Below are 27,975 nucleotides of genomic sequence, written 5' to 3'. Positions count from 1 at the left end.
GGAACATTTGTTGTTCTGCTTGGTCTCATTACGTTAATACCTTGTGGATAAAACGTGTCCTTTATAAGATTATTGAACCAATCCATCATAGAAAGGCAATGCATGAAAAGAAGAAACCTTTGCAGCTGATTTTGTAACTGGCCAAGTAGTATTTAAAATGGGACAATGCAATCAAAAATGTAAATGCAGAACAACGGGGTTTAAATTAAAAATAATTTTATTGCTGGTTATATTGCTCTCTCATTGTGTATCCAATGGTTAAATAACGCCATTGTAACATTGCCTGCTGCATCTCTTCATGCTGCTGTCTAAACTTGCAAAGTCAGTTCTGCAATTTGAAGACTATATTGAAAAACTAGGTTTCAAAAAGAATGTAGTTAGTGAGCTCAATTAAGAGTTCAGCAATTTGAACTCAAGTTTTCATATTAAATGTGCTGTGCTATCCATTGCTGCGAAGAAATTTCTAATTTTGCAGCAAATAGATTAATATTTGAATGTATTTAAGCACTTAAGAGGTAGGCAAGCTATAAACAATTAGGAAGGATATATCATTAGAGATGTTAGAACAGCAATTAACAGCACTGCACATCATCAAAACAAAATTAAATAAATTCCCATTAAACAGGGAGGGAATAGCAGAAGGATATCTCATTGTATAATGCTAGTAAGAGGAAAATAATACAGTACATACCCCGCCTTGACATCAGAGACCAGAGCATACACTCTTTGAGCTGTAGGGAATATGCTGCATGGAATTCCGGAGGAAAGAGGTGTAAATGATTATAAATGTGAGGCTGGCTTGGTGTCAGTCAGATATATGGGAGTCAGAAATGAATACTGTACGCAGATTGCTGGTGTGGCTACTGTGTGGGGCTGTGCTGGGATCAATGGAAGGTGAACGCATTAGCACTAGAGGACAGGCTGTGGAGTATTAATCACAAATGGACTTCAGTCATACTCTCTCATATCCACCCCGGCTGTGCTGTTAGTAATCAGTGACAGGAGTGAATCTGAAATGGGACCCGTCTTTCCCAAACTAGAACACTGGAAAGCTCTAGGGGGAAGGGAATTTTTACAGGCAGCTTGAGGATGGGGGCTCTTTTGTGCATGGGTTTTAATGATTTAGTGAACATGAAACTCAACGCAAAACTCAGCTGATGCCATCAAGGTTTGCATTGTTTTCAACAAAATGACAATTCTGTCAATCCTCAGGACCCATCGGAACAGATTGCTTTGCCCAAACCTCAGCTCTGGTTTACATGAATGTTTTGCCATGGGTGTAAATTTGACAGAGAATTTGTCCCACTGTTGGCAGTGGAAACAGACAAAAGCCTTGATTGGTGCATGGTAGACGAGGACATGTCGTTAATAAATAAGGACAATAATAACAGCACATATTTATTTATAAGGAACTTGTCAAAAGAGCCTAGCCCTGGCCTGTATATACTACCTTGGCTTCCCTAGAGATTGAAACGGACATTCCCAGCAGCTACTGCCAACTCTAAGGCAGCAACCTTCCCGCTCTTGATAATGCTGAAAGAGGAAGCCAAATTTCAGTCCGCAGGAGACGGAGGCACTAGTGCAGAAAATAGGAACTGTTACCTGTGAGCAATGGGGTATGCTAGCAGCCTCGTTTCGTCTGTCCGTGTAATTGCTGGTGCAAGCTGAGTTGTTAATTCACAGCAGATGTTTTGGAAATGGGGAAAACAACCTGGTTTTATGTTGTATATTTCTGGAGCGATGTGTCAGGCTAGTTTGTCATACCTATGCAATCCCAGCAGACACTGCTGACATCAGGCACAGCAGCTCCAGTATGTAACCATGCCTACCAGGCTCTGTGACGCAATGCGTGCAGTGAGCTGGAAATCTGAGGGGACAAGCCAAACATGCCCGTCCACCTCAAGAAATTGGAGTGGCAAAGACCCAACCTGGAGCTTCCTTCCGGTACAGCAAAGATGTTGAGCTGCTTGCGAGAAGCAGGTGCTGTGCTAATGGCGCCAATAGCTAGGAGAGATCTTCAGCTTGCTCCCCCAGCATATTGGAGCCAGCAGACTACCCTTCATCCACCTCAATATTTGTTCCTCTTCCTCTTCGGCTGGCTCTGAGCTGCTCTTCCAACAGACACAGCAGTGTTTGTTCTCCTGGCAGCCCAGACCCCTTCTGTCTTTGTTTCTTTGCGCTCCAGTGTAGAATGTTACCTTCTGACACAGCCCGTATAAAACACAATGCCTCCCAGGTATTTGGGTGCTTTTGAATATGGGAGAGACCATGTCTGCTCCATAGACCGTTCTATTCCCTGGATTAACCTACTGCTGAGTGCAGGCGGGAGAACATAAGCCCTGTAGTGTAGCTCTTGGTGATACCTCCATTCTGAGACAATCTTTTAGACCAAGCAATACTGGCACAGATGGCTCTTCCGGGAATGTTGCTACGGGGAATGGAAATGGCAGGGGGAAGAGGCATAGCTGTGCAATTGATTCATTTTATTTGATTTTTACCTTCTGGTTGTATCTTGCATTTGTCTTTGATATTAAAAAAAAACACTTAAAAAATCTCTTGGATTCTGTACGCTGTGAAGTGCGGCACACGTACCCTTTGGCCATGTTGTACCTGCTGTGGTCTCCGCTGCCATTGCAGGAGATGGATTCTTTGATGCAAAATTTCGGAAGGAATTTTCTGGGACAGATTTTAGTTTTTCTCCTACATTTGTAGCTATTGAACAAAGACCATTTATGTCCCAATTTAGAAGAAACTCCAAAAACAGCCTTTGCTCCAAGAGCATACTCCCTGCAGAGCTGGTATTTTTAAAGAAAAACCCTCTTTTCCTGTGGAAATAGCCGTCTGTCTGTCACTAAAGTCTCATGTTTCAGCCCCATAAGAAAAGATTAATTGTGCAAAAATGGGTTATGACCTTCCCAGGGCTCATCCCTGTTCCCTTTAAGATACCATACGTGGTGCCAGTGAGCCAGATTTTCATAAGTTCTCAACACCCAGCAGCCAGGGGTGGCTCCAGGCACCAGAGCAGCAAGCACATGCCTAGGGCAGGAAGCCAGGGAGGTGCTGCTGGTCCCTGTTAGGGCGGCAGTCAGGCTGCTTTCAGCAGCATGCCTGCGGGAGGTCCACTGGTCCCACAGCTTCGCCGGCAATTCGGTGGTGGGTACGCCGAAGCTGCGGGACCGGCGGACCTCCCGCAGAAACGCTGCCGAATCGGCATGACCAGCGGACCACCCGGAGGCGCGCTGCTGAAAGCTGCCTGACTGCCGTGCTTGGGGCCAGGGCCGGCTCCAGACCCCAGCGCATCAAGCGCGCGCTTGGGGCGGCGTCCCGTGGGAGGGCGGCAGGCAGCTCCGGTGGACCTCCTGCAGACGTGCCTGCGGAGGGTCCGCTGGTCCCGCGGCTCCGGTGGACCTCCCGCAGACGTGCCTGTGGGAGGTCCACCGCAGCCGCAGGACCAGCGGACCCTCCGCAGGCACGTCTGCAGGAGATTCACCGCAGCCACGGGACCAGCGACCGCCAGAGTGCCCCCTGCGGCGTGCCACCATGCTTGGGGCAGCGGAAATCCTAGAGCCGCCCCTGCTTGGGGCCGCAAAACACGCCCCTGCCAGCATCTCCCACAATGGGAGCTGAGCCCATTTTGAAATCAAGCCCCAACTCTGGAGGCTGAGCATGTCTGACAATCTGGCGACGAGTCTTGTACTGCAGCGTGTCCAGGATCAAACTTGCGCGTGTTCTTGGGCTTTGGAGATTGGATAGTTTGCTAACTCTCTCACTGAGTATTTTTCTCTCTGTACTGTAGACTCGTCTTGTAACTCTTAGACTGACTCACAGGCAAGTTCATCACTGATCTTTGCCGCGTTAACTTGCTTTCTGTGGAGTCTGATTCTTTGGAAAACAGATGCAATGGAGAACTGCTTCTATCCCAGACGTCTATAGGAAATCTTCATACATCTATCTCCTTCTCTTTCCCAATATACAATGGCTGTGGTTTAATGAAACCTGAGCAAATAATTTGTAGTGAATAATTTATTGCATGAACTTAGCTTCTTTTTTTTGTTCTGAGATGGAGCGAGCAGTGTGTGACTTACCCAGAGATCTCAGTCATTCAGAATGATTGAACACCTCATTTCTGTGAATAATTCTGAGTTTCCGATAGCTGAGTTGGGATGGTTCGTTTTTAATTGGACGCTGGAGTCACAAGGTGTTTGTTGCCTGGCTGGATGAACACGTCAGGTTTCCAGTGAGAGTATTTGCCTTTTACAAGTTCAAAATTCGCTTTCCACAAATATTCTCTAATATGTTCATTCAGCAGCTATCACAATGGAGCCCTATCCTTACCCAACCCTAGATGCTGCTGTAAAATAAATGATAAATAATGACATTTAAAGTTCACGGTTTCCTACAACGAATAAATGTATGGTCAAATACATACCAATAAATCTCAATGCCAATAAATGTATGGTCAAATATTGTTTTGGTCAGAACTGAAACTTTTCACAGAAAAAAGTAAATTCAGACAAAAAAAACTCCTGCAGGAAATGTTGAAACTAAAATTTTTGTTTCATTTCCACTTCAAATGATGCTTTGTTTTTGATTTTTAAGAAGCTGAAACAAAATGACATTTTGATACAACGTCTTTCTAAAGCATTATTCAAAATGAAATGGAAATGACCATTTTACTTTGAATTGTCCATTTGAAATAACTGTTCATTTCAAATTGGTCTGAAACTTCCTACAGGAAAACTGAGATTTGTTTCAACTGATTTCAATTTCTATGATTCTCTCCCTTCCATCCCCCCCAAAAAACTTCTCCTAGGGGAAAAAAAAATCTATTTTTCTAACCAGTTCTAGTAATAAATTTGTTCACTAAAATGTTCCGAGAAAACACACACGGGGGGGGGTTAGGTAGGGGATCAAATCTTCCCCTAGCACAGTGGGGCCCTGATTCTGATTGGGCTCTTTTGGATCTGACTGCAGCACAAATAAACAGAAACAGCAGGGGTCTGAACACAGCCATCGCACACTCTAATGGTCAATGGAGTGATATTTGCAGGGTTTTCTGAGGCGTGCACCAAGCTCAGTTTTTCAGTGGAAATACCCAGAAAGGGCCTTAAATGGACACAACAATGAATTTTCTGTGCCCAAACCACGTTTCATTTGTCTGTCTTTGTGTCAGGTCTTATAGGAACCGGGTCCCTGCACAACCATGAGACAAGGCTGTTTATAACCATATGCACGTCTCTGCATGGGATAATAATGTCTAGGCATGGATGCCAATATGCAGAGAAGAGATTTGGACCAAAGCTACATCTGGTTCCCTGGAGAGCTACGGAGGGTTAGCAGCAGCCTGCAGTCTCCTCTAGCTCTGTAATAGGATTAGGACCCTGATGGGCCTTGGGCTGAACTGAAGCACTGGCACATAGGATGGTCTTGTGCTGCTCTGTCCTTCATTTTTTTGTTTGTTTTGAGGCTCCCGGTGTGTGGGTCAGCTGCTGTTGCAATGCAGTGTGGGTGTGGCTGCAGTGGCCAAAGGTGGTGGTTTGTTTTGGAAGACGGAGTGATTGCAGAGGAAGGTAGAACAGACTGGGGCAGGCTGCATTTTACAGCTGGCTCCCATTGCTGTTCTGTAACGTTCAAATAAAAATAATCCAATTGTTCCTTTCACAAGCTGTCTGTGCCTTAATAATCACAACCCCACATCCACCACTTGGAAGCATGGCAGGATGACTTCACAGCTCCTGATATTTGGGGGCTTGATCCTTCTCCAGTCATTGTCTTCAATAGTGCAAGATCAGGTTCTGGGCATGTAATTCTGCATATACCACACCCCCAAGTTAGATCCAGGCATCTGATGGTTTGGTTTATAGCCACTAACACGTTACAATTTATTTTGAGTAGCCTCTTCCATGCAAAGATCTAGATTATATGTAGATAGAGAGAGACAGAGAAACCTTGACACTACCACCATATGATCTATCCTTGAGCGCTGACGTTAGTGCAGTGGGAATAGTCTGCACCTCTAGGCCATGGAGTGAAATCTCAGCTGCACTCTGCATATAAAATTAGACATTTCTCTGTGAGAAAATGGGGGAGAGAGGGGAAGGCATATGAAATGAGGAGGTTTTAATCTTGCCAAACAGGAATAGTCAGTTTCACTTAGTTTCTCTTCTCCATCTCTGAGACATCAGCAATAACTCTTTTATTTCTTGCTTTCTTTCACACTATTTTGCCAGGGAATAAAAAAAGCCCGAACAACTTGTTGACAATTCTGCAGATACTGAGCGATATTATTTCCAAGGGCAAGAGTAGTAGGAAAAATGACAAAAGAATCTGAATGTTTGCAGCATATCTTCACTTGCAAATAGACATGCAACAAAAAGTGCGCTCATTTTGTCTGTTACAATTCTCTCCCCTCTGCTGCTCTGTGTCTCCCATATACAGCTCCTGTACCTCAGCTCTCGTCTGCATTAAAATCCACAAATACCATCTCCTTTCTCTAACGCTGCTTTTAATCCAGGATGCAGCTCATGAGCGCACTGAAGTGTGTAGCCGGAGTTGGGGTATTTGCTTGCAATGAAGCTGCATTTATCCAAATGCAGAAAATAGGCTAGCAAGGTCCATTCACATTGTGGTGTTGAGCTGCACAGGATGTTGCTTTAGAGATGTCAATTAGTTTACAAATGGAGATAAGAAGATGATGAGTAGGGTGACCAGATGTCCCGATTTTATGTGGACAGTCCTGATATTCAGGGCTTGGACTTATATAGGTGCCTATTACCCCCGACCCCTGTCCCGATTTTTCATACTTGCTATCTGTGATGAGTCATCTGAATACCACTTACCAAAACTGAGGGAGACCAAGCATTTGAATTACAACTAGAATTGTAATCCCAAGATGATAGCTTTAGGGACACTTGTGTGAACTCTTTCCATTACAATACGTTATCAGAGAAATCTGGTCTCTTCCATTTTCTGTCATTGTTACCGTTTGTGCCACTGCAATGAATTATCCAAATCTGGATGCCTGATAAATTCACTGCTCGGTAACAACATGCTGCACTGCTTTGATCTGACAAGCATTCTGCATTGTGGTTGGCTCACCTGTTTTTCTCTCTGTGGGAGAATCAAGGAAGAAACAGAATGACTGGATAAGCAGATGAAGAAACACTAAATAGGACAAAGTAGTACAGTGCACGCCAGGTGTTTTCAGGCTGTCTGCAGCATGTGGTGACAAAGGAGCCCATGCACATTAGAAAATAGAAAGCAAAATTCCTAGAGAAAGGGGGTGGGAGTAAAAGGATAGAAACCTCACGTTCACTAAAATCATTATGCATATGGGGTGTAATCTCGGTTGGTTTTGGATAAAACCAGGCTGGCTTACATATATGATGGCATTTGACCTGCATGGGGTTCAGCCCCTCCTCCTCCTCCTATCTACTTCTAGGTATTAGGAGTTTCTTGCACCTTCCTCTGAAGCATCGGGTGCTGGACAATATTGGAGACAGGGCACTGGGCTAGACGGGCCATGAATCTGCTCCTGTGTTCCTAACTCTGATGTGAAGTGCGAGTGCTGAGCGCCCACCCAGTGCAGAGCTCCTACTCTGCATGGCATTTACGTAATGGAATGTCAGAGAGACTTGGAAAGTCTTTTAACACGCAGTGGGTTTTCAATGGCATGTTTTAAGGACACCTTTCTTCACTGGGCTTGTTTCTCGGCTGGACGTAAAGCCAAGCGACTTCTAAAGGCAGGTGACCTTTTCATCCAGCTCTGACTGCACTGAATACTCAGTGGCCTTCAAGCACAATTTGAAATGGTGGGATTGATTTATATATATATATATATATATATATAAAAAATCTGTGGGTGGGGAAAAATGCAGAAGTAGGTGGCCTGAGTAGGTAACCCTGAGCACAGAGCCCTTTGCAAGGCCTGGCTCTGCCCCTTGGAGATCCTGGGGATTCAGAGCAGAAGAACTGTGCTACATGAACAATGTGCTAAATCGTGTTCCCAAGGCTTTTGTCAACAAAGCTTCGCTATTAAAATGTCTTTCTCCCTTCAAAGGTGCAATTGCTTTTCCGTCTGTGCCAGAAACCACTTTGCAGGGAAATCCTTGTGAAACTCTCCTGTAAGCGAAGTCCATTGCAGCTATGGGGTCACTTGATTCTCTGGTTAATGCACACAGAGGTCACTGCAATGTACTAGTGAGGGGTGAATACAAAACACACACCATGCTGGAAGGGAGGCTGAGGGGAGGGGAGCGGAGGTAGGAAGAGAGGTTTTTACCCCTAGCCTGGAGAATGATGCTGGAAGGATGTGGGGATAGCAGTTGGAGATGGGCGTTTTGTAGCTGAGCTCCCTGAACAAATGTGGCACCGGGGGCCAGGTGAAACCTCTGCATGCAGAGTAGTCATGGCCCACTCATGGAGAGATACTGTGGGGATGAGGGCCACGTAAGTACCTAGATTGATGCATTGTTCAGCTGAACATGGCTATCGGGGCTTGGAGGAAGCAAGAAATGACTCAAAGCTGATGCAAGGGTCAGAAAAGCTTGTTTTTTATTTTTCCTTTGTGTGCTTCTGCTGCTCAGCTGTGCTACTTACATGACAAGCTCGACAAGCAGCATCCCTGTTGTATGTCTGTACAGCACAAGCCATCACAGGGCTCTGGGCGCTACAGCAAGACAAATAGTAGTAATAATCCTGGGTGAAGTCTCCTTGTGCGCTCCTGAGTCAGACCCATCTTGAAGCCAGAGGAACTGGAAATCTCAGAGAAACTCCCCTCATGTGATTTCCAAACCAAAGAGTTTGGGATAAATGCAGATGAACGCTGGTTTACCTGAATGAATCTCTTGGAGTTTTCTCCTCCAATGTCATTTAAATCCATGTTTAGAGCAGGCGCTCTCTCTCTGGTTCTTTGTCTCACCTTCCCTCTGAGTAACGAGCCCATTTGCCCTTAGATAGCTGCTAGCTCTCACAGCTCGCATCTGTAATGCAGCTCTTCCTTCCAGCTGTCTCCGTGCAGAGAGCTGCAGCAGTTCCTTTGGGGGATTTACACTGTAAATTAAATATCGGCTTTTTCGAGAAGTCCTGGTGAGTTTTCAGCTCCATACAGAAGCACTTGCAGCCGTTTGAAAGACATTCACATTTATTTGCAAGTTTATCCTTGAAAATCCCGCAGTAAAATTACTGAATATGCAGTCGCCTTCAGATTCCACCTTGAGCTGCATATTCATTAATCAAAAAGAACAGGAGTACTTGTGGCACCTTAGAGACTAACACATTTATTTCAGCATAAGCCCGCAAAAGCTTATGCTCAAATAAATCTGTTAGTCTCTAAGGTGCCACAAGTTCTCCTGTTCTTTTTGCGGATACAGACTAACACGGCTGCTACTCTGAAACCTGTCATATTTGTTACTGCATTTGCTCTTGAAGCAGCTATAACACTTTTCTTCAGTGTAAACTTTATGGCTTCAGGTGCTTGAACAATATTTTATTTTTTTATCTAAAATAAAGAAATATGTTGGGTTTTTAAGAGAAGCCCAGGAAGGTGCAGTTGGAATGTGGTGTTATTGACTCCCCTCATAAACAAGGCAATGAATAACCAAATGTTTGCTATGGAGACCGAAATGTGGGGAATAGCAGAGACAAGCTGATTACAATTCTGATGTTGAGAAAACTAAGGGAAAGAAAGAAAGTACCATGTCCTTTGGCTTGGGCTCTAGGAACTGAGGGCTCTTTGGAATCTCTTGCCTTGTCATAGACAAGTGATTCTCATGAACGGTATTGACAGCCTCATCAATATTCTTTTTCCGTGGATAGATTGAATGCTCCTAATGTTAACCTGCTGCCACTCAGGCTGTCCAGTTGTAGGGAATTTTGTGCCAAATGTCTCCTGTCTGAAGGAATAATAGGCATTGTTTACTATCAGTACAGTAAAAGACCACAATGTGTTTGCCCAGAAAAGCAATCCTGTATCTGAAATATTAATGTGGAGGAAGAGCACACATGCCATTCAATAAATGCTAGGACCGAAGGTGCTAGGATAGACTTTGAGCATCTGAAGAGAGCTCCTATATGTGATGCTACAGGCTAGAATGTATACCTGCAAAATCATTTTTCTCTCTCCTATTACCTGTTCCTTGACTTCCAATCCACAGCAGGGAAGTCATTCATTAAATGCCCTGTGCTTCTGATTTTCTCCGTGGGCTAATTTTCCTTTGACATATCGTCGAGCGTCTCTATCCCAAAAGCAGTTTTTCACTGACGGATTAAGATTATGCTGCCGTTACTGCGCTAGGCATGCTTATTGCTAAAGGCTCCAAGTGGGTCTTTAGCTTCCATTCCTAAGGAGCGAATATATAGCAACACAGCAGAGATTTGGAAAATGTATGGCAATAAAACAGTCATCCTGAAAGATTGTGCAACATGAGGGACAAATTACTGATCAAGCTGTGGAGCAGAATGGGCAGAGTTGAGCAGGAAACTGACGGCAGAATAATCTGAAATGACTGTGTCATACAGATCCAGATACTGTATATTCAGACCTCCTCATCATCTCAAGAGGCTGAAGGCCCCTGAGCAGTTGTGCTGTACTAACTACAAGTCATTTTCAGTGGCAGAACCATACCTAATGCACTGACCTTACTACCCCTATGTCCCACGGGTGCAGACCCCTGCAGCAAGGACTGAGCATGGGAGGCGAAGTTCAACACTTCTGCATATTTTGAATATTTTTTGTGTTAATGTTACAAGGAGCAGTAAAGAAAAATAAACTGATGTGCATGAGAATGTGTGCATGGTCCTGCATTAGCCTTTGTGTACACGTATGTGTGTCATGCTCAGATACCACAACAAAACAACCACTTTCTAAAGTACAGTTTAACAGCAGAAGGGAAAATTGGTCTAGGTAAATATAGCCTTGTATGTTGTACTAAAGAAACACATCGACAGATAGTTTAGGATGAGATGGTTACTACCTCGCTTTTTCCCATTTTCTGCATACAGTAAGTAGAGTCACTAGGATAGCATTAACCACTAGATCACATTGCTCTCTATAAAACCAATTTAGATTAAACTGGTTCTTTACAAGACTACTTATTAGCACATTGTTGTCAACATTAATGGCCAAACATAATGTCTAATGCACTCCCAGTGCCAAAATCTATTGTTGAGGAGAAGTAGCAGCAACAGCAGAATAGACAGAGCCTGATCTAATTTGACTTTATTCCAGGACTCCTTTCAAACAACATCACATTTCTGGAGGAAAATAGTTTAAGCTATAGAGGTTTCTTTCAGAAAACCAGAGAAATACACCAAGGGTGAGACCCCGAAGTTCGTGTTCCGCTGACGCTAACAGTGATTGAAAGTCAGTAGGGATGCCAGCATTGTTACCAGCAATACATGTATATTGCTCTTGAATTAATAGTGAGCATAATTAAGATGATAAATCAGTTAGTCAGGACAGATCCAGTGAGGCGTGAGGGGACACTCGTTTCTTTCAAAGTCTTCATTGTTGCTTTTCACTAAGGTTTTTAAGCTTGCAACTTTCACTTTTGATTTAGATTTCAGGTATTGGTGAGATGAAGGATTAGCTGTCTCCATGAGTTCTGACAAAATCCACCCACACTTTGTGCACTGGGGCCCTACTGAAACTGTCACACTGACATACTTTTACAACAATTTGGTTCAAATACACGATACTAAATAAAACCTACACAGCAATATGTGTGTGTGTGTGTGTGTGTGTGTGTGTATATATATAATAGAATCATAGAATAGGGTTGGAAGGGACCTCAGGAGGTCATCTAGTCCAACCCCCTCCTCAAAGCAGGACCAATCCCCAACTAAATCATCCCAGCCAGGGCTTAGTCAAGTCTGACCTTGAAAACCTCTAAGGAAGGAGATTCCACCACCTCCCTAGGTAACTCATTCCACTGCTTTTCCAATTTGGTATTGCAATTCCAGTATCAGTAGTTAAGTTAATACACACCTTGAAAGTCTACAGTCATCCTGTTAACTGACTCTGGGCTCAGATGCACCAGCTATATCTGCTCAAAATACTTGTTTGTGATATCTCAGTGGGCTTTGCTTTTAAAAGGAACATGTAGGAAGAGCTGTAGGTTACACAAATCCAAAGTTGAAGCAAAACTTCCATCAAGGTGGCAATTAGCAATGTGAAAGTATGTGCTGATGCAGATTTGCCTGCACTGTATCTTCATGCTCCCTGGGTTGGCCTGCCATTGCTCACAGGCCTAGTGATGTAGCATTGTGCCTGACAAGGAACAAATAGCATATGTTTGTTAATACACTTTCCCTCTGTCACACCTTGCTGAAATTTGCAGCCAAGGTAGAATGGCCCATAGGGAGGAGCATTCCTTTCCCTCCTAGGAGCATTCCCTGCATGCGCTGGATGAGGCATGTTGTCAGCAGGTGGCATAGAGAAGCTTGTGCAATGCTGACCTGTTCTGTGGCTAGACAGGAGACGTCAGTATGTAGGGCGGGTCTGTCAATGGGGCACCTTTGATGAGCACTACAGAGGGGAGAGATCAAATGAGTAGAATTGTTAAAGAAAGCCACATTGGCTTTTTAAGGGAAGAAATATTTAAAAGGGCAGGGTACACAGAATGCGATATGCATGGAAGCCGTGCAGGATAGCTCCTCTCTTGGGTGATGACAGCAGCAGCTGCCATGAGGCTAAAACTTCTAATTCGACAAAAAATAAATAGAACTACTGTAGGTCTGCAGGCTTAAAGAATTTAAAATGCCACTGAGACGTTGATAAAGGGCTTGGGTGCAATCAGAAAGTTTGTGGCTGACAAACCACACATATAAAAGTTGCAGTGAGAAGCAGATATTCCACAGCGACTCTTCCCCTGCTCTAAGTGATTTTCTCCCTGTGCTTGGAGCTGCACGGAAAATCGTCCTGAAATACAGATTGAAGCACAAACTTCCCATTTTTAATATCAACCCATGTGCAAGATTTGCCTGGAGCAAAGGACCAGAGAAGGTCTGAAGGGGAAAGAGGTCTTTAAATGTACTCAGTCTCATAGCCAAAAAATCCTCTGGTCTGCTCTGCTAGCATATGGCACCAGTCACAGCGCTCAGTCTCTCTGGTAATACAACTGTGTTCAAGCCTCATGGAGTGTAGAATGAAACATTTCCCTCCTTGCAGGATATGTTCAGTTTGTGGTGTTAGATAGGAGGTACTTGGACTGCAGGTATCACTGAGGTTAAAGATTTCCTCTTAGAATGTGTGACTCCTAAAACAGAAAGTTCATACCTTGGGGTTCCAAATTTTCCAACCTGTAAATCAATACGCAGAACACGATGGGCCAAAGCTGCTCCCTTTTAACTCCAATGGGCGTTTTGCCATTGGCTTCAGTGGGACCAGGATTTGGACCATAGTGTGGATATTCTAAATATGGAAGAAATCCTATAGAGAAACAAGAACAGCATGGATTCCCGAGAGCCTCACTCCTCTCTCCCACCACTGGACACACTGGTGTAATTCCATTGCCTTCATTGGCCCTAATCCTGATTTAAACTAGTGAAGTGAAGAAAGAAAGAGGAAAAGCTGGTAGGGTTTGCAAAACTTTCCCAGCCAGAACCATGTAACCAGACAGCTCCTGCAAAGGTTAGGAGATCCGGTCTTGCCTGACCTTGTGCGTAACTCTCATTGGCATGAGGAGAAGATGTGTGTGTATCCAGAGAGAAGTCTCTCTTCTTGCATACATAGCTACTCGCCAGGCAGAGGGATGTCAAAAGGGCATAGTGGGGTCTGACAACAAGAACGCTGATACTAGAATTGATGTACAGTAGTCAGAGTACTATAAAGACATCAATCCGTGAATCCTAACACACTGGTACAAATTATTATCCACATTGTACCAATAGGGAAACTGAAGCACAAAGTGGTTAGGTGACTTGACCAAGTTGACACAGTTGGGAGCAGAACTCCGTTATTCCTGGATTGCATGTGGAGTCCACCAGATAACAGCTCTTAGCTAGAGCCACAGAATGAACTCTGCAAGGGTAGGAAGTATGTCAGTGCTTTAAACAAGATGCAAGTCTCTCTGCAGTGTCATCCTTATACAGGGGTGAAAGTAACTTAAAGGACTTACCGGTACTCCAGAGTCCTGAAGAGGGGGAGGGGCCTCAACCAGAAGAGGCGTGGCCTCTATTGGAAGAGGTGGGGCCTTTAAATCCCGGGGCTTTTAAATCAGGATTTAAAGGGCTTGGGGATTCGGCTGAAGCTAGGAGCCGGGCCCTTTAAATCACCCCCAGAGCTACCAGCTGCAGAGGCGACTGGGAGCCCTGGGGTTTGGGCAGGGTTGAAAGTAATTTACATTTCTTACCCATATGGTCCAATCGCAAGCAACCCACCTCTCCTACGTACTTCATGGATCCCTCCCATTGCATGACAGATAGAGAAAATAAAGCTACTATTACTACTACCAGTACTGTCTGTAATAAAACTTTACTATTGGAATAAGCCTGAAAAAGTGAAAACTCACTGTCACATTTTTCGCCGTGTCTTCCCTCCTCCTCCAGCCAGGCTGCCGACACTAGGCTCTGTGCTTTCTCCCTGCCTGGCACTCAGCAGCTGCAGGGGCTTCCCTCTAGCTTGCAGCAGGGAGACTGGCTAAGGGAGGGAGAAGCCTGCCTCCTGCATAAGAACAGTTTAAACTCAGCCCATTCCTGCGCAGTTCAGTAACATTTCAAAGAGGATCTGCAAGCAGTTTGGACATCACAACCATGATCCTCTGATGGGGAGGGAATGGGATAGATTTGAACTTGGAAATGGCTCCTGATTTTGTTTTTTGTATATAGGAGATCCCCCTCATCCCAGGGAAAGAAAAGAACTGCCCCTGCCATGGTCACACACACCCTCCCCCTCCCCCCCCCCCAACAACAACAACTGGGAATGAAATTAACAAGGATGCCAGAAATGGCTCCTAACTCTGGGGATTGAACTGCGCAGGGAACAGCTGAGTTTAAACTCTTCTTATGCAGCAGGCATTTCAGCCAGTCTCCCTACTGCAAGCTAGAGCCTAGAGGAGAACCCCTGCTGGGGGTGGGGTGGGGGAGGAATGCAGAGCCTTTTCTGCAGTCTGGCTGGAGGAGGGGGAGGGAGGAGACGAGAAACCAATGTGACAGTGAGTTTTCCCGTTCTACCTGCTTTTATTAGCTCTGGATTTAAGCTATGCAGCCAAATGCTTGTATTTGTTGTGTATCGGCGAGATCCTCTCATCCCGGGGGCAGACAAGGACTGCCCCTGCCATGGTCAAACAAACCCTCCCCCCAAATACTGTGAGTGAAATTAACAAGGATGCCAGAAATCACTCCTAACCCCCAGGGGCTGAACCACTCAGGGAACAGCTGAGTTTAAACTATTCTTATGCAGGGGGCAGGCTTCTCCCTCCCTCAGGCAGTCTCCTTTTCTTACCGGTCCTCCGTAACCGCCCATACCGGCTTACTTTCACCTCTGTCCTTATATATGGTGTATGTGTGTGTGTGTGGGAGCTGCTATGTCCTGAGGGACTTCATCCTGAGTGACATGCTGAAGGTCTCATGCTGCCAGAATTAAAACGTCCTTGACATTTCTAAAGAGTATAGATGATCATTTCCTAACTCCAAAAGTGTTGCATCCACCACAGGGAAGTCTGTATTGGACCCTGTCTTGACAGATAAGGAGGGATTGATTGTAGAACTAAAAATTACTGATTGTGTACGTGCAAGTGTTCATGACTTAACCATTCTGTTTGCACAGAACAAATGTAAAGTCCAAACCAATAAATATATACTTGGTGCTTTGAAAGGACCAATTTCACAACGCTGAAAACAATTGTAAGCAAAATGAGATGGGAGAAGGAATTGAAACTGAAAAAGTGAAGAACATTTCCCTAGCTGCTCAAAAAGCCACAATTGAGAAAGAAGGCTGTGGTAGTTAAAATAGCAACCTGGCTTAGCGAGGAAATGAAAGCTGCTATAACATTTATAGATATACAAGTAAAATATGGGGGGAAAGAAGTTGATAGCAGTGAATATAAACTAGAAGCTAGGAACTGATGCCAAAAGGACACCAGGAGAAATCTATAGCTCGTATGGTTAAAGACAATAAGAAGCCATTTCCATTTACCAAGGATCATGGTGGATTCTCCATCACTGATCCATTTTAAATTAAAATTGAATGTTTTTCTAAAAGATATATGCCTTAGGAATTATTTTGGGGAAGTTCTATGTCCTGTTTTGTACAGACTAGATCGGGGTAGGCAACCTATGGCACGCGTGCCGAAGGCGGCACGTAAGCTGATTTTCAGTGGCACTCACACTGCCTGGGTCCTGGCCACCCGTTCTGGGGGCTCTGCATTTTAATTTAATTTTAAATGAAGTTTCTTAAACATTTTAAAAACCTTAATTACTTTACTTACAGCAATAGTTTAGTTATATATTATAGACTTATAGAAAGAGTCTATAGACTTCTAAAAATGTTAAAATGTATTACTGGCACATGAAACCTTAAATTAGAGTGAATAAATGAAGACTTGGCACACCACTTCTCAAAGGTTGCCGACCCCTGGACTAGATGGTCACAGTGGTCCCTTCTGTCTTTGGAATCCATGAATGTCTAAATCTATTAATTCTTTAAGTGTATTAGGAATAAAAGGAACCAAAACAAACCGTTCCTGGATGGGAATGGTAGAATTGTCAATAACAATGCTGAAAAGGCAGGAGTGTTCCACACATATTTCTGTTCTGCATTTGGGAAAAGGCCAGATGATGTATTCATCATATGATGCTGATGAAATACTTTCCATTCCAAGAGTAACTCAGTATGATATTACACAGCATCTTCTCAAGTCAGACATTTTTAAATAATCAGGTCTGGATAACTTGCATCCAACAATTTTAAAGGAGCTGACTCAGGTGCTGTGTAGATTATGAATGTTGATGTTCAATAAAAGTCTTGAAACACCGGGGAAGTTCCAGACGTCTTGGAGAAACTAATGTTGTGCCAATATTTAATACGGCTAAACTGGACAACCCAGGAATGATAAACATACCAGCGTGACACAGATCCCAGATAACATAATGGAATGGCTGATAATGGGGGTACGTCTACACTACGGGATTATTCCGAATTTGCATAAACCGGTTTTGTAAAACAGAATTTATAAAATCGGGTGGAGCGCGGCCATACTAAGCACATTAAATCGGTGGTGTGCGTCCATGGTCCGTGGCTAGCGTCGATTTCTGGAGCGTTGCACTGTGGGTAGCTATTCCCTAGCTATCCCATAGTTCCCGCAGCCTCCCCCGCCCCTTGGAACTTCCGGGTTGAGATCCCAGTGCCTGATGGGGCAAAAATCATTGTCGCGGGTGGTTCTGGGTAAATGTCGTCAGTCACTCCTTCGTCTGGGAAAGCAACGGCAGACAAGCATTTCGCGACTTTTTCCCCTGGATTGCCCTGGCAGATGCCATAGCATGGCAATCATGGAGCTTGTTTTGCCGTTTGTGACTCTCACCGTATGTGTACTAGATGCCGCTCACAGAGGCGGTTCAGCAGCGCTACACAGAAGCATGCTTTTGCTTTTGCATGACAGCAGAGATGGCTACTAGCCATATTGCACCATCCAAACCCTTCCATAAATTGGAACTGAGGATGATCATGGCTACCAGTCCTTTTGTACCATTTGCTGCTAGTGCCCCTGGCCAATCAGCCAGCGCAAAAGCCAAGATTGGTTACTAGCCATATTGCACCTTCCATCGTTTTGTACCATTAGCTGCTGTCATAAGTGCCCCTGGCCGATCAGCCAGGGGCAAAGCAAAATTGGGAATGACTCCCTGAGTCAATCCCTCCTTTTTGGTATCTAAAAATAGAATCAGTGCTGCCTAATATAGGCAAGTGTGCTAGAGAACCACCGTATCATAGAACCAGAGAGCACAGCTGCTCTGTGTCAGAGCCTGCAGAAATTATTATCTGTATGCTATTCACAGGGGGTGCTCCTGTAACAACCCCACCTGTTGATTCCATTCTTCCCCCAGCCTTTCTTGGCTACCGTAGCATTGTCCCCCCACTTGTGTGATGAATTAATAAAGAATGCAGGAATAAGACACACTGACTTGTTAGTGAGAAATGAGTGGAAGGCAGCCTCCAGCTGCTATGATAGTCCGGACAGGACATTAAGCAGTGTGTAGGAGAGAAGCCCAGCATCCCACTGCTAGTCCAGGGGCAACTGAATCTTTTCTTTACACATGAAGGGTGGGGGCTGATGGAGCTCAGCCCCCTGTTGCTATGATGAGGATGGTTACCAGCCATATTGCACCATCCATCCACCAGAAAAAATTAGGGCCAATAGGCTGATGACGAGGACGGTTACCAGTCCTTTTGTACCATCAGCTGAGGCTGATGATGAGGATGGATTTCCATCTTTTTGTATGATCAGCTTATGCTGATGATGAGGATGGATTGCCATCGTATTGTACCATCAGCCGCCCATGGCGGGGGGGAGCAAGGATGTTGGTGTTGAGTGCTGCACTATCGCGTCTATCTGCAGCATTCAGTAAAGATAGGGTGACATGTAAAAGAGTCAGAGGATTGTTTTACCTTTCGCTTCTGGGGTGGGTGGGGTGGGTGAGTAGATTGCCAAGCTATGCCCTGACCCGCGGACACTGTGTTTGACCCTAGAAGCATTTGGAGCTCAGCCAAGAATGCAAATAATTTTCGGAGGCTGCAGGAACTGTGGGATAGCTTCAGTCCTCCAGTCCATGCGCATCCATTTGATTCTTTGGCTTTCCGTTACGCTTGTCACGCTGCAGTGCGCTGAGTCCCTGCTATGGCGTCTGTCTGGAGATTTTTAAAAAAGGATTCTGAATTTCATCTTCTGTAACGGAGCGCTGATAGAACGGATTTGCCTGCCCTTACAGCGATCACATCCGCATGGTCCATGCGGGAGCTCTTTTTTTATTTTGATTTCGGACTGCATCGCCACCCGTGCTGATCGGAGCTCCACGCTGGGCAAACAGGAAATATTCAAAAGTTCGCGGGGCTTTTCCTGTTTACCTGACCACTGCATCCGAGTTCAGATTGCGGTCCAGAGCGGTCACTGGTGCACTGTGGGATAGCTCCCGGAGGCCAATACCGTCGATCAGCGTCCACACTAACCCTAATCCGATATGTTAATACCGATACTAGCGCATTCTCTCGGTAGGGAGGAGTACATAAACCTGTTTAAAGAGCCATTAAAATCGATATAAGGTGCCTCCTAGTGTGGACGGTTTTGGCGTTAAATCGGTTTTACGCTCCTAAAACCGATTTAAACGCCTAGTGTAGACCAGGCCTGGGACTCAATTTAGTAAAGAATTGAAGGAGGGTAATATAATTTATGCCAGTCCACATGGGTTTGTGGAAAATAGATCTTGTCAAACTAACTTAATATCTTTGATGCTCAAGTAGGAGTAAGGACATTATTTTAGCTGGGTATTTGGCACTGATGTTGCTGTGCCCCATTTGGGTGTTCAAGAAATCCCTTGCAGGATTGGGAGATATTTCGCACTGTCAGGTCAGTTTAAATCGGTGGAGTAAAGTAGCAATGGATCACATTCCTGTTCCTGGCTTGTGGCATGCTGATTGGCTGGAAGAAAGCTTGTTGTGTGCTGCAGCCAATTAGACCATGGAAATAAGGGTTTGAGTATTTTTTTAAAAAATGTACAGAACATCACTCCCATCACCCCTCCACCCAGTATAAACAAAACAAACCATTACCCCAAACAGAGGTCTGACATGCCAGAGACTCCATGAAATCCAGTAGGGACATGGCTGTTGCTATTGATTTTGCACAGAAAGTGCCCAGATACTATGGTGATGGGCGGCAGGATAAAACTCTAAGACCGATCGATCAATAGAACTTTCGTCAACAAAAAGCAAAATAGCTCCTGTCCCAGGTCCCTCCCAGCATCAGAGACAAAATGTTTCCTATCTGAACAAGCAGAGCTACTCTGCCTGAAACGACCATTGTCTTTAATTTCCTGGGACCTGCTTGCTGCTATTATCCAGCAGAGAATGTAATTGTATAATCTCACCTATGGTGCTGCACTCTCTCAAAATAAAAGCCTGTTGCAGAACTGTGATTTATAACGCCAGCCTCAAGAGGATGAGTCTGGCTTTGTGCTGCAAGTTTGGCTCCTGTTTGTCCTACATTAAATAATCACTGCTGTTTTGCTTCTGTATCACCTTTTCTGTATTAAAGAAATTTAAAGTAGGTAGAGAATTATCTATCTGGACAGGTATTTATTTGATCTAATCTAATCTATTTGGTTCTATGGCTCTTATTGCCGTAGTACCCGAACTCTGACCTAGCAGATCTCTGCAGTTGCAGAAGGAAAACAGCCCCTTTCCTAGCTCATTTCATTGGAGAAAGTTGTCTTTAAACTGCATTGCATTAAGTGGAGTTTTTTTCCCATTTGAAGATGGTTCCTTTAGTACAGAGACTAGAAATACAAATGTCTAGTGCATAACACTTGATTAAACCACTGAAGAAGTATTCAGACACAGAGAAACACAGCGCAGTCTGAGGACAACTTTTGGGACTACAGGAGATGAATCAGTAGATTTCTTCTGGATGAGGATTCTTGTTCCCGAGCTGGTAGTCTGATAGATGTGCCTGTTTTTATTTTTTAGAGTGAATAAATGAATCAGGGGTCCAGGCCTAGGTCCCATTTTATCCAAATACCTCCAAATTCAGGTAAATGGTTCTGGTTTAGGCTCTTTTCCCCTGACATCTACAAGAACTTGGTTGCAAACTGTCAGATGAGGCAGAGTTATATCAACCTACCATGGTTCTCATTTAGTTTGGAGTGATCTCCTACAGCATCTTTGTACACAGAACTGACTCAAAGTATGTAACGAGGAGGAAATGGGGCACTTTGTATGTATTTATTAGCATCGACAGTACTCACTGCTGTAGTATCTGAATGTCTTCATGCCCCTTTGTTCTCTGAAACGTGGTGAAGGGATAGAAACTGTTCAACTGGGCCCCCAAGTTCGATTCAAAACACTTTTGTCCTGAAGAAATTTGTTCTGCTCAGTGGCATTTTAAGTTCTTTGCAGAGCACAGTACAGCAGAGAAGCTGTCAGCCAGTGCCATATCACCACCTCTCTTAACACTTACCCTTCCCAACACCTCCAAGCTGCAGATTTCAAGTCTGCAGCTTGGAAGGACCAGCAGGACTGTTTGCAAGCAGGATGTTGTAAATAATCACTTTGCTCTTGACAGGTTGTTAAGGTGATAAATACACATGTAAATGCAGGAAGTACCACAGATAAAGTGGGTTGACAAATCTGCCCCACTATCTCCTAGCCCTTACAGTAAATGAGAGGCTTACTAAATACCTGCAAAGGTTTGGGATAGGTCCTGAGTTCTAGGCTAGCAGCAAAGCTCTGCTGGATAATATTAGCTGCAGTTCATTTATGTGAGGGATCTTAATTGATCTAGATTTTGAAGTTACGCCTAGAGCCTATAATCTCCCTTTTTCAGCACGTATAAATCTAAAGATATAATAAAGGTGTTTTACATAGAGATGGAGCTTTGGTTGCCTTTTAATGATGATGTTTTGAGATCACTTATTGCACAGCACTTTGTCTCATCTAGAAAAGAACACTTAAAATGATTTACTAAAATCTTGTCTTTTAATCTTTAAAAATAATTTTTCTGTACTGCATATAAACTGAGCCAGATAGCAGAATTTAGCTACATACAGCTAGACTGCACAAAGCGTAGAACTAAACAGACCAAAATAGAAAAGCCACATTGTCCTAGTAAGAATGCTTTGCACTCACAGCTCTTTCCATGTGATGATGACAAAGTGTTCTAAATAACAAATTTTACAATGGATGTAACAGTCTATATTAGGGGTTAGGCTGAAACCTCCATGGGGGCAGATTTTCCCACACCTACTACTGCCGGGTTCTTATACCTTCCTCTCAAGCCTCTGGTGCTGGGCATCGTCAGAGAGAGGGTGCTGAATTACACCTCTACCCCAATATAACGCGACCCGATATAACACGAATGCGGATATAACGTGGTAAAGCAGTGCTGTGGGGGAGAGGGGGAGGCTGCACACTCTGGCAGATCAAAGCAAGTTCGATATAATGTGGTAAGATTTTTTGGCTCCTGAGGACAGCGTTATATCGGGGTGGAGGTGTAGCTGGATTTGGAGTCTGATCTAAGCTGGCAGGGTCTGTGTTCCTAACACGGGATCAAACCTCGCCACTCCCAAGTGAGGCTGGTGAGAATCAATATCCCCATTTAGAGCAGGGGAGCTGAGGCGTTCCCAAGGTCACCCAGGGAGTGTGTGGTACAGCTGTGATGGAACTCAGAATTCTGAGAGTGAAGTCCCAGGTTTTAACCACAGGAACTACCTGGCTGCATCACATCTGTACAGTATGACGCTGGCCAAGCCCCTTGGGGTTGGACCCCATGAGGAGCAGAGTCCTCTCTGTACCCGGTGACTTCAGGCCATTAACTGCTAGGTGCATCCCTGCCCTAGCTGTGAAATGGGGATATTCTCCTCCTGACGGGGGATGTGAGGGTTCATCGATTAATTACTTAACATCTTCAGAGCGTCATAACAACACTGGGCCTGATTTTCTTTTGTTCGTACCACTCTCAGTGCAAAGGGGTCTGACAGTGGCTGTGCATTACACTCATGCTCACTGGCAGTCCTCTTTTAAACTGCCAGTGCAGTGCAAAGCACCTGTGCCCCACAGTGCAGCTGAGAACAAGGCCCATTCAATGCTATGTACTGCGTCCAAATGCGAAGTATCAGTGTCACTCTCAATACAGTCGAACCCATTTATCTCGACCTCGGTTAACTTGCCAATCCTGTTAAGTCGACGTTTTAGAAGTGGAACCGCCAAACTCCCTCTTTGTCTTATGGGTTTCTCATCCGTTATGTCGATTCTTTAATCTCGCCGAACCCTAATATCTCGAGCCCGGCTCCCTGCGTCCCCGACCCACCGTGTCCCCAGCCACCTGCTCCCCAGCTTTCCAGCCGCGTGGTTCCCCAGCCGCCCGCTCCCCGCGTCCCCAGCCGCCCAGCTCCCCGCGTCCCCGACCCACCGTGTCCCCAGCCGCCCGCTCCCGGCTCCCCAGCCGCACGGTTCCCAGCCGCCCGCTCCCGCGTCCCCAGCCGCCCGGCTCCCCGCGTCCCCGACCCACCGTGTCCCCTGCCCCCCGCTCCCCGGCTCCCCAGCCCCGCGGTTCCCACGCCGCCCGCTCCCCAGCCGCGCGGTTCCCCAGCCGCCCGCTCCCCGCGTCCCCAGCCGCCCGGCTCCCGCGTCCCGACCCACCATGTCCCCAGCCGCCCGCTCCCGGCTCCCAGCCGCGCGGTTCCCAGCCGCCCGCTCTCGCGTCCCCAGCCGCCCGGCTCCCGCGTCCCGACCCACCGTGTCCCCAGCCGCCCGCTCCCGGCTCCCCAGCCGCGCGGTTCCCAGCCGCCCGCTCCCGCGTCCCCAGCCGCCCGGCTCCCGCGTCCCGACCCACCGTGTCCCCAGCCGCCCGCTCCCGGCTCCCAGCCGCGCGGTTCCCCAGCCGCCCGCTCCCACGTCCCCAGCCGCCTGGCTCCCCGCGTCCCCGACCCACCGTGTCCCCAGCCGCCCGCCCCCCGCGTCCCCAGCCGCCCGGCTCCCCGCGTCCCTTGCCGCCCGCTCCCCGGCTCCCCAGCCCCGCGGTTCCCCGCGTACCCGCCCGCCCGGCCCCGCTTGCCCAGTCCCCGCTTCGCCTGCCGCCCGCCCGGCCCCGCATACCCAGTCCCGCCGCTGCCCGCCCGTCCGCCCGGCCCGCCGCGCCACCCGCCCGGCCCCGCATACCCGGTCCCGCCGCCTGCCGCCCGCCCGCCCGGCCCGCTTACCCAGTCCCGCCGCCGCCGCCCGTCCGCCGGCCCGCCGCGCCCGCCCCGCCCGCCCCGCATACCGGTCCCCGCCGCCTGCCGTCCGCCCGCCCGGCCCGCATACCCGGTCCCCGCTTCGCCTGCCGCCCGCCCGGCCCCGCTTACCCGGTCCCCGCTTCGCCGCCCGGCCCCGCTTCGCCGGTCCCCCCCGCAAAAAGCAACAAAGCATTTTAGACTTTGTAAAGAAACCATAGTAACCGCGTGTACGATACTTTTCAGAGCTGTGTCAGAGTGAAATGACTCGCAAATTTAATTTTGACACTGGTTAGCTTTTTGTAAAAACGAACTACACCCCGCACGTTTTTTGTGATTTTGTGATTTTGTGAGCGATCTTTGTGTTTGCAATGTTGGAGAATATAATAAAGGTTTGTATCGAGAATCAACGGTGGTTTGTATTGTCTACTGGTAAACAAAAAAAACTGCGCTCCAAAAAAACTGAATGCAAAGACCTACGAGAAGGTCTCCAAAGCCATGATACAGACATGTAAACTTTTATTCTTAATATACTGGTAAATCTCTGCTGTTAGTTGGTGCACATATGCCTTTTGTTGTTAGCAAACATGTATGTACATTTTTATAGCATGCCGATCGCTTCATCAAACAAATCGCGGCAACGCTGTTGTGTAAAAAAACCTCCAAAAACATGTGCATGTACATTCTCATTTATTAATGCACATCATGTACATAAAGAAATTTCAAGCACATGTTAATGTATTGCCGCCATATTGGTTTTTGTTTATCTCAATCATCGGTTATCTCGACGCTTTTTGGCAAACCCCTAGGCCAGCGACATAACAGGGTTCAACTGTACTTCCTGCCCAGTTCGGGCCCAATCCAAAGCCCACTGAAATCATTGAGAGCCTTTGCACTGACTTTACTGAGCGCTGGAGCAGGCCCCAGGTTTCCAGTTATGCAGATCTCTAGTGAGTGAAACACAAAGAAAAGTTCATATGCTATTGCTACAAGTTCAAGGAAAAAACTCGGTGGGACCAGTGACATATGGGACTGACTTGCTCAGCTCAATCCTTTAAAATTCAAATGGATTAACTCTGTCATTTTTAAATTGCTTAATCATGTGTCTTGATTTTTAATCTTTGATAGTACAGGCATTTGGATTTTCCTCTATTTCGCTCTAACCACACTGGTTTTAGACAGATTTGAGATCTGTCAGGGAAAATCCATTTTCTGAAGCCTTATAAGAAGAGGAGGTGGGGAAAGATATGTGACACTATTTATCTGCACTGATTTGTTCCATCTTTTTATTTGTTTGTTTTGATTTATTGCATGATCCTGCTTAAAATGCACAGTCACATTTACGCATACAAATTTAGCTCCACGTTCACACCATGGAAAAACTGTTCCACCACTCTTTAATGGTAATTTATTTTTTTAAAATTGCAAATCTGTGATCTGAAATTATAATATAGTGGTGCGGTTGTTCTGCAGGGCACTCAAAAATGGAGATTCAGAGCAAACTTGTTTGCATAATAATAGCTGCTGTGCATGTCTGGATTTTGTCTGCGTGTCTGTTAGCTGCAGATTTCTCCCCTTAGATCTACAGGAAGACAAGGACTCTGATTCTGATTAAGCGATGCCCTAAAAACTTGACTGCAGCAATTTAGGGTTCTTGCTGTGGAAGCTTTAATCCTTCTTTATATATTAAAAATCACAGGGTTTTTACTAATATGAGGAGTACATTTAATTTTCCCTTTTCAGCTGTCCAGAACACAGTGTGGAACTAGCATTTACTAGCTCCCTCCTATGAGGTTGGAAAAAGAATTATCCCACCTAGGCACCTCCAAACGTTTCTGTCTCTTCTGCACAAAAACAAGCCCTTTGAAAACTTTGCTGCAGCATGAATAATTTGGGAATGCTGGGTGCCTGCTCAGCAGATCCTGCTGGGGTGGACCGACGTTCCTTGCTCTGGGTTAACACAGGATTTCAAGGAGACGCATATTTGATGTATGACTTTGCCGGAAGAACTTGATAATGTAGGAGATTTATTAAAGCATTACATAAAGTGTGTTCTCTGTCACAAATTAGACAGCTCTTCTGCATCCCTGCTGTAGAGTCTCTCTCTTTGAAGGCCTTGGGGTTCTGTCAGACATAAAAATAAATGTGGGAAGGAGCCTTGTCTCTAGCAGAATTGCGAGCACTAAGGGGCAAGGGGCTTAATTAACCAAGAGGGAGGTTGGTACTGGCCACTCCTAGAAGCATGAACCAAATGCAGTTTGAATCACAGTAATGACTTTGCTTAAAATGCAGAATTGTTAATGCAAGAAATAGCATGAAACTGACCCTCAATGCAATTTCAAGTAATTGTTATTTCCAGTTTTCTTTTTGCCTCAATGGCACTTTTCTTGTAACTGAAACTGAAATAACCAGGTCTGGAGTTTAACTGCTCTCAGTGTTGTTTATTTTCAGCCACTAAAAACTGGAATATTTATATTGCTAAATACTTGCCATCAGAGGATGTTATTTAATTATTTTGTATATATAACACAATGCTGATGCTACTCTCTCTCTTCCTGAGCTAACCTAAGACAGTTGGTAGAGATACTGTCGCTTACAGACAGCCCCCCAACCTGAAGCAAATACTCACCAGCAACCACACACCACACAACAAAAACGCCAACCCAGAACCTGTCCTTGCAACAAAGCCAATTGCCAACTCTGTCCACATATCTATTCAAGGGACACCATAGGACCTAATCACATCAGCCACACCATCAGGGGCTTGTTCACCTGCACATCTACCAATGTGACATGTGCCAGCAATGCCCCTCTGCCATGTACATTGGCCAAACCGGACAGTCTCTACACAAAAGAATAAATCAGACGTCAAGAATTATAACATTCAAAAACCAGTCGGAGAACACTTCAACCTCCCTGGTCACTCGATTACAGACCTAAAGTCGCAAAAAAACTTGAAAAACAGACTCCAACGAGAAACTGCAGAACTGGAATTAATTTGCAAACTGGACACCATTAAATTAGGCTTGAATAAAGAATGAGAGTGGATGGGTCATTACACAAAGTAAAAACTATTTCCCCATGCTAATTTTTCCCCTATTGTTACTCATACCTTCTTGTCAACTGTTGGAAATGGGCCATCCTGATTATCACTACAAAAGATTTTTTTCTCCTGCTGATAATAGCCCACCTTAATGGATTACTCTCGTTATAGTTGGTATGACAACACCCATTTTTTCATGTTCTTTGTGTATATATATATCTTCCTACTGTATTTTCCACTCCATGCATCTGATGAAGTGGGTTTTAGCCCACAAAAGCTTATGCTCAAATAAATTTGTTAGTCTCTAAGGTGCCACAAGGACTCCTCGTTCTTTTTGCTGTTACAGACTAACACGGCTGCTACTCTGAAACCTGTCACAGTGACTAATCGCTATTATCTCTCTCTCTCTCTCTAACCATCTGATCTTTGCCATGGGCCTATTATCATAGTATTTAGGCACCCTGTCACCTCCGGTCTGTGTCTTAGCTGGTCAGCATGCTGGTTTCCTGGTGCCACTGGCACGTGTACTGTATTGTTCACTTGCATTTGACTGACCTGAGGACCAAGCAGGTCCTTCACCCTTCAGCACTCGTCCTGATTTCTCATTCTGTTTCCTGCCTGAGAGCATGAAGCACAGGTAGTGCTGGGGCCAGCTCCAGGCACCAGTGCAGCAAGCAGGAGCTTGGGGCGGCCAAGGGGAAGGGGCGGCACGTCGGGCTCTTAGGCGGTGGTTGCTGCTGTGTTTATGCACATATTGATTGATTCCTGGCTCGACTCTTTGGGAAAGTTACTGAGCAAGCAAAGCAACTGTCCTAAATATTCTTGGGGGAGGGAAAACAGCCCCCAAGTTGCTAACCTGGGAAGAGTTCATTCCTTGGAAGTGTATTTTATTGTGGAGCAATTAGTGCCCCACATGGAACTTGGGCCTGTGGGCGATGGGCGTCTCTCTTCTTTAAGTCCACAGATCTTTTATTCCCACTTCCTAATAGGTTGATGGCTGTTATCAAACAAAACAG

At 45.6% G+C, this 27,975-nt stretch overlaps 1 protein-coding gene across 5 annotated transcripts in view; it reads left to right on the top strand.

Moving 5' to 3' along the window:
* ZMAT4 (zinc finger matrin-type 4) overlaps positions 1–27,975 on the top strand; it is a 162,692-nt gene that overhangs the window by 40,965 nt on the left and 93,752 nt on the right. The window lies entirely within an intron of this gene.

This window comes from Mauremys reevesii, linkage group 2 (genome assembly GCF_016161935.1).
Source record: "Mauremys reevesii isolate NIE-2019 linkage group 2, ASM1616193v1, whole genome shotgun sequence".
NCBI classification, from domain to species: Eukaryota; Metazoa; Chordata; order Testudines; family Geoemydidae; genus Mauremys; species Mauremys reevesii.
The sequence above is the reverse complement of the archived record's forward strand: the minus strand, read 5'-3'. Positions and strand labels throughout refer to the sequence as shown.